The sequence below is a fragment of the Sus scrofa genome, chromosome 15, assembly GCF_054392235.1.
Source record: "Sus scrofa isolate SSC_HxYL_T2T_F1_AM1 chromosome 15, Sscrofa_HxYL_maternal_Yorkshire_Landrace_v2.0, whole genome shotgun sequence".
NCBI classification, from domain to species: domain Eukaryota; kingdom Metazoa; phylum Chordata; class Mammalia; order Artiodactyla; family Suidae; genus Sus; species Sus scrofa.
In genome coordinates this window covers 64,343,403-64,354,280 of record NC_139397.1, presented here as the reverse complement: position 1 = coordinate 64,354,280, position 10,878 = coordinate 64,343,403, and positions in this window count along the sequence as shown.

Here is a 10,878-nt window from a genome sequence, read left to right as displayed (position 1 = left end):
AGTGCTTTAAAGCTAATGAAAATGTATTTTAAGTTATTGGTAGAAGTTGATTCTAAATAACCTGATAAATCAGTGTGATTAGACAGCACCAAACCAAAAATTTCAGAATTATTTGAACAGTTAATATTTCAAGTTAAAATATATACAGCACAAATTACCACAGTAAGTCAACTATAGTTAAATAAAACTTTAAAAGATGAAAAACATGCAATGTGAGTTGGTCAGAACAAATTTTAACTAGATGAATGCTGTGAGCTGGCAAAAAAAGACCCAGATAATAACTAGCTCATCCTGATGACAATTTAACAGATCAGCTTGAACCTGTAATAAACTTCAAAATAATTTTTAAAAATTGTTTTTAAAATGCTTTATCGGAGTTCCCGTCGTGGCGCAGTGGTTAACGAATCTGACTAGGAACCATGAGGTTGCAGGTTCAATCCCAGGCCTTGCTCAGTAGGTTAACGATCCGGCGTTGCCGGGAGCTGTGGTGTAGGTTGCAGACGCGGCTCGGATCTCGCGTTGCTGTGGCTCTGGCGTAGGCCAGCGGCTACAGCTCCGATTAGACCCCTAGCCTGGGAACCTCCATATGCCACGGAAGCAGCCCAAAGAAATAGCAAAAAGACCAAAAAAAAAAAAAAAAAAAAAACTTTATCTGGTTAAGAACTAATTCTGAGTGGTTAAGCTACTTGGGGCTAAGCTGTGTTTTATAAAACTTATTCTGATAGGGGTTGCTCATTCATGTTTAAAAAAACATTAATTTAGCATTTGCTACATGATAGCAGAGTCTGGGTCCAAATTCTCACTCTGTCATTTAGTATTTGATATTTCTACTTTAATACTGGAATAATCATAAAATTGTAGATTCTCTCCAAATTTTGAAGATTAAATGAAAACAAAGTAAGCATATAAAGCCCTAGCATACATGATATTTGTAAGCAACCAATGAGTGTTAGCCTTTGTCTTATTTAGAGAGGCAGTATGCATAGTTAACGTGTTTGAGATCAGCAGTGGGAGGGGGAATTAATCCTGAACCTACCTTTCTCTGGATATATGACTTTGGCCAGGAAACCCTATCTTTAAAAGGAGATAATCACATCAAGCTCACTGGGCACAAAGTAGATGTTTAAGAAATAGGGTAGAATCTTCAGCTGTCTCTGGCTATCTCTGGCTCTGAACAGAGATGTTCTAAAGTGTTCATTATACAGTTGTCCCTGGGTATCTACAGGGGATAATTTCCAGGATACCAAAGTCTGTGATGCTCAAGTCCCTCATATAAAATGGCAAAATTTGCATATAAACTATAAGCCCTCTTTCTAGTATATGTTAAGTCATCTCTTACTTATAACACCCAATACAGCTGACCCTTGAACAACACAGGTTTGAACTACACAGGTCCACTTAATTCATGGATTTTTTTCTATAGTAAACACTGCAGTACTAGACAATCCATGGTTGGTTTACCCATCGGCTACAAGTTACACATGGATTTTTTTTTTTTTTCTTTCAGGGCAGCATATGGAAGTTCCCAGGCTAGGGGTTGAATTGGAGCTGCAGCTGCCTACCTACGCCACAGCCACAGCAATCTCAGATCTGAGCCACATCTGTGACCTACACCCTATAGCAGAGCTCGAGGCAAAGCCAGATCCTTAAGCCACTGAGCAGGGTCAGGGATTTAACCTGCATCCTCATGGATACTAGCTGGCTTCCTAACCCACTGAGCCATGACAGGAACTCCTATACATGGGTTTTCAACTGAGTCCCTAAGCCCCATATTGTTAGAGGGTTGGCTGTGTAATAAACACTTGCAAATCGTTGTAAATACAATGTAAGTATTATGTAAACAGCTGCTGATGTTCAGAAAATTCAAGTTTTGTGGGTTTTTTTTTTTTTTTGGAGCTTTCTGGTATCTTTAAAAATATTTTCAATCCTTGATTGACTGAGTCCTCAACTATGGAACCTAGAGAATAACTCCATCAACATGGTAAAGTGACAACAAGGTCAAAGATGTACTCAACTTTAGTGTCCTTTTGATACCTGACAGCTATTTAAGAAAGGGGAAAAAATTCATGTCTTATCCCTGAGATAAGTGAAATGAAATTTGTTTTCAAAATGTAAAGGTTAATGCTTAATAACATAAGCTTAAAAAGATGCTAAGGCCCTATTTTCTATCCACATAGAATGGTTTGGGGAGAAAAAGGATTTTGAGGCAAATGATGAGGCAAGTGCATATGTAAAGGGTATCTATCACGAAAATAAGCAACATTTTGTTTAAAATGGTAGTGACCTGGCATAGAATAGATGCTCCATCAGTGAGATGATTCATTCTCTGGTTTTCAAATGAACGAGGACCTTAAAAACATGGCAATGTGCATGAGTTAACCTTGAAGGGTTACCTGAACACTAGCACTAGCTGTATGCCAGACCCTCTGCTAGAAGTTGGCCATTCATAAATAAAAGACATGGACTCAACCTGAAAAAAGCCCACACTTTGATGATCTCTAAAATTGTCATACCATCAAACAAGTGTTGTGAAAGAGGTGAGTGCAAACTGTTAGGGGAGAATGGAGGAGGAGAACTCAAACCAGGCAGAGAATGTTACGTGGACCAGATGTGTTAGGCTAAGATTTAAAGATGGTGTATTAATCCAGCTATTTCATTAATAACACTTCCTACAAATCCTGCAATTTGTGGCTAAAAGTGGCCATTTCTTATTCTTACTAATTTATGGGTCAGCGGGGATCCTCCTCATCTGATCCCAGCGTGGCTGGTCTCAGCTGGACTCTTCATGTATGTGCAGAAAGCAAGGAGGTTAGCTGGGCTTGCTCTTCCAGACTCAGCTCCTTACATGCCTAGGAGCTGGGCTAGAATAGGACCAACTAAGCTCTGCTCCTTGTGTCTGATGATGCAATAGGTGAGGCTGACTATATTCTCATGGGAAAGGCAGAGGAAAAGAAGCATGTAGCATCTTTGGATGCCCGGTGTTGAAACACCACTTTTTTCTACAATATTCTAATAGCCAACATAACTCACAAGACGCTTTCAAGAGTGAATAGAATAAAAGCCACCTCTTGATGGGAATTACTGCAAAAAATCACAGTGCAGAATGTAGATACAGAAAGGGGTGGAGAATTTGGGTCATGGTTTCAATTTCTCCATCAGAGATGATAAAGAATTTGTCCGACAAATATAAAGGAGGGGGAACATTCAACCAGGAAGATTAGCATTGATGAATATACTAATAAGCATGTTATTCAGAAGAAGCTACCATACTGTGTTTCCTATCTCTAGTCCTTGTGACCCACTGGATTTTCTACAATAGCACTTTCCAAAATTCTAAGCAGTTATTAGGTACTGACCCTGTGGTTAGCCATGTTTGGGAAAAGCTGAGTTAATCACATTTACAGAGGTTTCTTTATTGTGAGACCTCTCAAAGGTTTTTGCATAATAATAGTAATCAACACATTTTTGAATACTTTCTATGTGCTAGGCACTTTACATGGATTCACGCATTTAATCCCCTAGCAACCATATAAAGTTTTGCTTACATTTTGTCAATAGCGAACCTGAGGAAAGAACTTATCCTAATGTGCATTTTTAATCAATCGGCCAAGGTTATTGTCTGCAACACTTTGCAAGTATTTATCACCTACTAACTCCAATTTAATGAGCATGTAGTAGCATCTCACAGTTCACATTTTGTGAATCACTTTGCTAAATATATATAAGAAATAAATTGGGTCCTCCATCTAAATTTAGTCCAGATTTTCTTCAACTTTTTTGTCATCAACCTATTTCTTTGCACATTAAAATCTATTTCCAAACATATAAGTCCATGGCAACTTTAACATTTCCATTCTTGCCTGTGAATGCTTGATTTAACCATGTTCTATTCTAATTAAGAATGCACCCTTAGGAGGTCCTATCATGGCTTAGTGGAAATGAATCTGAAGAGCATCCATAAGGATGCAGGTTTGTTCCCGGGCTATGCTCAGTGGGTTAAGGATCCAGCATTGCTGTGAGCTGTGGTATAGGTCACAGACATGGCTGGGATCCGAGCTGCTGTGACTGTGGAGTAGGCCAGCAGCTACAGCTCTGATTTAACCCTATCCTGGGAACCTCCATATGCCGCAGAGTACGGCCCAAAAAAGACCAAAAAAAACACACCCTTAAATTGATGGGGATGAGTTCTATTTTGCTTAGTTTTGTAAAGACCACTTTTTAAAGCTGGAGGCAACTTTAAAATTAAATGACTTGTCTCAAATAACATTGTTCTCTTTAAGCTGAGAGAAAAATTCAATCTATCCTTCCTTTCAAAAAGCTGAGTGTTGGGTGTCCAGCTGTGGATAAGATGCTGTGCAATTAAACAGAAGAGCCCAAAGTAGTTAAGAAGGCACTAAAGGAAGAAAATTCTAATCCTAGCTGCCATGCCTACCAAAGGAGTCTCAGACAATTCATTTTACTTTTTGAGTCTCAATATCCACATCTGTAAAATCATGAATAACCTGCCCCACTTCCTATATTTGGCTACAGCAGGGGTCAAAAACACATTGCATGTGGAAAAATAACTTTATATTCAATAAATGCCATGCAAATAATTTTAATAGAATAAGAACTGCACACTGACTGTCAATAGGAAACAAGAAATCTGGAATTCATGTTGTTAGGCCAAATTACTTGTTAGACATGCAGGTAAAGAATTGTTAGTGAACCCTAACTTGTTCCTTCATCTTCACTGACCCATAGGTTAAATAATTTGACTAGGATAACCCCCAAAACAGGGATGGTCTCTTCTCCTAGCATCATAGCTCTCAAAATCCAAATATTTGGGAAAGATTGTCAGTGTGAATGTGTTCTTGACAGCATCATAGGTGAAAGTTTATATAAAGCCATAAGGACAACTATATATTTATTATCACTGAAAAAAGGTTAACCCTTCTCTTATGGCTTTTATGGGCCCAAACTACCATATCTTTTACATCATCCTTTACAATTCTTGCAAAAAAAGGAAACACAACTTACCATTTAATTGTACCTTCTACTGGCTCACTACTTTACCCCAATTTTTATTTTAAAATACTTTAAAAATATTTATTGATTGCCTATTATCAAGGAAACACTATTAGGCAATGGAATATAGCAGTGAATAAAAAAAGCACCTCATTATTGGTGGGAATGCAAATTGGTACAACCACTATGGAGAACAGTATGGCGGTTGCTCAGAAAAGTAAACACAGAACTACCGTATGATCCAGCAATCCCACTCCTAGGCATATATCTGGGCAAAACTACAATTCAAAAAGATACATGGGAGTTCCCGTCGTGGCTCAGTGGTTAACGAATCTGACTAGGAACCATGAGGTTGCAGGTTCAATCCCAGGCCTTGTTCAGTGGGTTAAGGATCCAGTGTTGCTGTGAGCTGTGGTGTAGGTTGCAGACGTGGCTTGGATCCTGTGTTGCTGTGGCTCTGGTGTAGGCCAGCGGCTATAGCTCTGATTTGACCCCTAGCCTGGGAACCTCCATATGCCACGGGAGCAGCCCAAGAAATGGCAAAAAGACCAAAAAAAAAAAAAAAAAAATGAACATGTTCATAGCAGGACTATTCACAATAGTCAAGCCATGGAATAAACCTAATTGCCCATTGACAGATGAATGGATTAAGAAGATGTGGTACATATATACAATGGAATACTACTCAGCCCTAAAAAAGAATGAAATACCATTTGCAGCAACATGGATCCAACTAGTAAGTCAGTCAGAGAAAGGCAAATATCATATATCATTTACATGTAGAATCTAAAGTATGGAACAGATAAAACTATCTACACGACAGAGACAGACTCACAGTCATAGAGAACAGACCTGTGGCTGCCAAGGGGGAGGGGAGAGGGAGTGGGGTGAATGGGGATTTTTGGAGTAGTAGTGTAGACTATTACATTTAAAAGGGATAAACAAGGTCCTACTGTATAGCACGGGGAAATATATCCAATTTCCTGGGATAGACTGATGGAAAAAAATTTTTTAAATGTAAAAAAAATGAAGTATCTTACACACAGAAATTTAATTCTTGGGAGGATGGAGAAACAAAGAATAGAAACTAAACATGAAACAGAAACAGGAAAGAGGAATAAGATTTCTGGGTGCATGATTTGAGATTATTTTTATTTATTTCTTGTCTTCTGAGGGCTGCACCCATGGCATATGGAGTTTTCCAGGCTAGGGATCCAATCGGAGCTGCAGCTGCCAGCCTACACCACAGCCACAGCAATGCCAGATCCTTAACCCACTGAGAAAAGCCAAGGATTGAACCACAACCTCATGGTTCCTACTTGGATTTGTTTCTGCTGTGCCATGACAGGAACTCCTGAGTTTTATTTTTAAATAAGGTTTTCAGGCAAGTTCTCACCAATAAGGTGAATTTTGACTAAAGAAATAAAGGAGATAAGAGAATCAAGATCATCTCTGAGAAGAGGATGGAAGGCAGAGGAAACCAATTCCAAAGGCTTGAGGTGGGGGGCAGGGAAGGACGTTGGTCTAGTCAAAGAACAGCCCTTCGGTGCACAGTTAATTGATCCTGTGCGGCTGGAGCAGTTTAAGAGAGTAGGAGGTGAGCTCATAGGAGTAAGAGGGGCTGCATCAACTATGACTTTCCAAAGTCTTAGTGTATTGTCATGTGAAATGGAAAGACACTGGAGGGATTAGAGCATTGTTGGCATAATCACATTAGTAGTCTGAGAAATCTGTTGTAGTGAAAGAAGGGTAGATTTGAGGCAGTAACCACTTGGTAATGCAGGGGGTCAGGGGGGTTGGGGATGGAGTGGAGATGACTGTGGATTGGTTCAAAGTGGTTGCAGCAGGGGTGATGGGACTTGTTTGAATTATGGATATGCTCTGAAGGTAGAGCAGGCAGAATATGCTTATACAAAGGATGCATGTTGTAAAAGAAAAAAAGTGAAAGATGACTCCAAGGTTTCGGTCTGAACCACCATGTTAAAATGTTGTATAAAAAATATATACAACATTGTAAAAACAATTATACTTTAATAAAACTTTAAAAATGAAAAAATAAAATGTACATAAAGACATTTTAATACAGTAGTTTAAAGGTAGTGAGTTTGGAACGAGCATGCAACTTACACTGGTTTTTTTTGGTTTGGGTTTTTTTGTTTGTTTTTGTTTTTTTTTTTTTTTGGTCTAGGCAATTTAGCAGTATTTTTCTAAGTATAAGGCCTCTGAGTTAGAATCATTTAGTGTGTTTTATTCAAAATGTAGGCTTCTGGGTCTTTACACCTCAGACTGAATCTCAGAATCACTTTAGAATGAGTACTAGAGATCAAGAACCATATTCATCTTGCATTTTCACAACCTGAGGTTTTAAGAGCAACAAAATCTGGAGCCACCGCATTCAAACAAATAATATGTGTGCTCCTAGAAAGGCTTACTCCACATTTCACCGTGAAGAAAGGATCAGTTATTTCTACACTGAAGGGCAGAAAATGAGTGGCAGCTCTGTATCCCTTCTTTGTCACCAACATCAACAACATTTGAAGCCACTAGGGGAAAACACAAGTTGTGTGGCTGCTCCTATCTCCATTCTTGTCTAAATCTAAGCCATTGCCAATTTTGTTGGAGGATTGTTTTTCATAGCTAATATAAAGTGGCGAGCCTGTGATAGGAAGGGGGTTAAAAAAAGTTTGTTTCAATGTCTGAGGCTTCATCCATCATTGATATGTGCAATTCCCCTCCTTTTCTCTTTTCTATCCCCCCCCCCATTTTCAATATAATTGGACTCAAAGGGACTTGGTATTTGTCTTCAAATATTTGAAAGTCTGTCATGTGGAAGAGGGATTAGACTTGTTCTGCCTGACCCCAAGTGGAAGAAGCAAAATTAATTCTGCAGAAACTACAGACAACTTCCCCCCACCCCCCATATAGCAAGCATAATTTTCATAGCACTGTTCAAATTTAGGATGAGCTTTTAAGGAATCTTCAAAGCTTCTGGAAATTTTGATTCATGACTTTGAAACATGCAGCTAGTGCCATGCTCTTTGTCGACACTTCCTTTTTTCATTTGGGATAAGTCTCTCCTTTCCAAGGCAGCACTCAAGATATTTTTTTTCCCCTTTTTTCCTTCAGACTGAGATTTTTTGCTTCCTACCACTTACCAGATCTTCATTCCCTAGTCCAGTAAATCAGAGTATAAATATCAGGTTTTGCAGGCTACAAGGTCTCTGCTGAAAACATCTCAACTCTGCCATGGGAACAGAAAAACAGTCCCAGACAATGTATAAACAAGTGAGTGTGGTTGTACTGCCATAAAACTTACGGACATTGAAAACTGATTTCATATAACTTTTATGTGTCAAAAAATGATTAAAAAATTTTAATATAGGAATGTACATGGCAGTTTTACTCATAACAGCCAAAAGCTGGAAATAACTACAATGTCAATCAACAGATGAATAAACAAAGCATGCTATAACCATACAATGGGTAATTACCTGGCAGTATTATAGGATAAACAACTGGTACACACAACTTAGGCGACTCAAAACCAATATGGTAAGCAAAACAAGTTGGATGCAAAGAGTACATAGTTATAATTCCATTGATGTGAAATTCTAGAGAAGCGAAAGACAAAGTGGTAATTACTCAAAGTGGATAAATAGCTACCAGGGGGAGACCGCAGAAGTGTAGTAGGGAGGCTGATGGCCAAGAGACAGAAGAGAAACATGTTTAGTGATGGAAATGCTTTTTATTTTGACTGCAGTAGTGGTTACAGAGGTCTATAAATTTTGTAAGTTTCTTGAAATTGCACACTTAAAATGGAGAACTGTTTTATGTAAATACCTAAGTAAAGTTGATTTAAAAAAGGAAGCTGGAATCCAAATTTTTAAAATGTGAGAGCTAATTAAAAATTTTAGAACAATACTTATATGACACTAAAGTAATACATCCGTGACCCAGAATTCTGCTTTATATTTGCCAGTCACTAACAAGTCTCTACTGTCAACCATAGAGGTAAGTACAGTTGACTTGAACAACTAGGGGACTGGGGAAAACTACTTTCTTCACCATCAAAGATCCCCATATGGGAGTTCCCATCATGTCTCAGCAGTAACAAACCTGACTAGGATCCATGAGGATGCAGGTTCTATCCCTGGACTCACTCATTGGGTTAAGGATCTGGCATTGCTGTGAGCTGTGGTGTAGGTGAAGACTCAGCTTGGGTCCCGAGTTGCTGTGGTAGACCAGAGCTGTAGCTCCAATTCAACCCCTAGACTGGGAACTTCCATATGCCACAATTGTGACCCTAAAAAAAACAAAAATAAAAGAACAACAACAAAATCCACATACGACTTTATAGTTGGTCCCCCTTCTCCATGATTCCACATCCCCCAAATTCAACCAGCTACAGATTTTATAGTACTGTAATATAAATTTGGTGAAAAAAACCTACATATAAGTAGACCTGCCCAGTTGTTCTAGGGTCAATTGTATAATCCCTGTTTCTCAGATGGCCAAACAAGCCCTATGACATTTTGCCCACTTTCACATAACTGGTACATAGCAAAGCTGGGACTCAATCCAAAATTCCAAGTGTTAAATCCTTTGTCCATTCCACTCTCATATATTTGCCACTTTCATAGAAAACATACTAATAATCCTAAGCCTCTTCTTCCTTAATGCTCTGAATAAGTTAATGCACAATTGGCCTCAAGCTACATTTATTTTCTTTTTTTCCTTCTGTTTGACAGAAAGTCTTCAAATTGTATGTGGTATAAGCATTCTTCCCTTCAGTTCTTTGTGTTTACTGATTTGTAATGGTTCCTTGCATTTAAGTCTCTCCCTGATCCAAGTTTTCTGTTTTTTGTTTTTTAAACTCAGTGAACTTTATTTATGGAAACTTGACTTCATATAACTTTTAACTGTCACATAAAAATGATTTAAAATTTTTAATTTTTTTCTCCTTTATAGAGCCAAACCTTCAGCATATGAAAGTTCCCAGGCCAGGGGTTCAATTGGAGCTACGGCTGTAGGCCTATACCACAGCATTGCCAGATCTGAGCTGCATCTGCCTCCTACACCTCCTCTCACAGCAACGCCAGATCCTTAACCCACTGAGTGAGGCCAGGGATCAAACCCAAGTCCTCATGGATACTAGTCAGGTTCATTATCCCTGAGCCACAATGGGAACTCCAATTTTTAAATTTTTTTAATTTAAAAATTATTCTTAGCTTACAAGTTGTAGATAAGCAGGTTTCAATTTAATGTGCAGGCAGAAAGCCTAGATCTCTTATTCAGTATGAATTTGTCAGGAAGCTTTAAAAATAATATCCAATGAAATAAGTAACATTTACTTAACATCATCTATGTTCAGTTTTCCCCCACTTGTCTTCAAAATGTCATTCTATATAGGTGGTTTACTGGAATCCATATCTAAATAAAAGATCCAATATTGAGAGGGGAGAGGTTCCTGATGTGGCTCATCCGGTTAAGAACCTGACTAGCATCCATGAGAATGTGGGTGCGATCCTTGGCCTTGCTTAATGGGTTAAGGATCTGGCACTGGTGTGAGCTGCAGGTCAGGATTGCAGACGTGGCTCAGATCCTATGTTGCTGTACCCCTTGCCTGGCCTGGGAACTTCCATATGCCACAGGTGTGGCCCTAAAAAGAAAAAAAAAAAAAAAAAAAAAAAAAAAAGCTGATAGCAGTAGCTGGCTTTGGCCCAAGGGCTGTAATTCACCACTCTCTACCTTAGCTTCTGACTATATACCCTAAGGAGACAAATTATTTAAAAGACACAATTAGGAGTTCCCATCGTGGCTCAGTGGTTAACGAATCCTACTAGGAACCATGAGGTTGCAGGGTTAAGGATC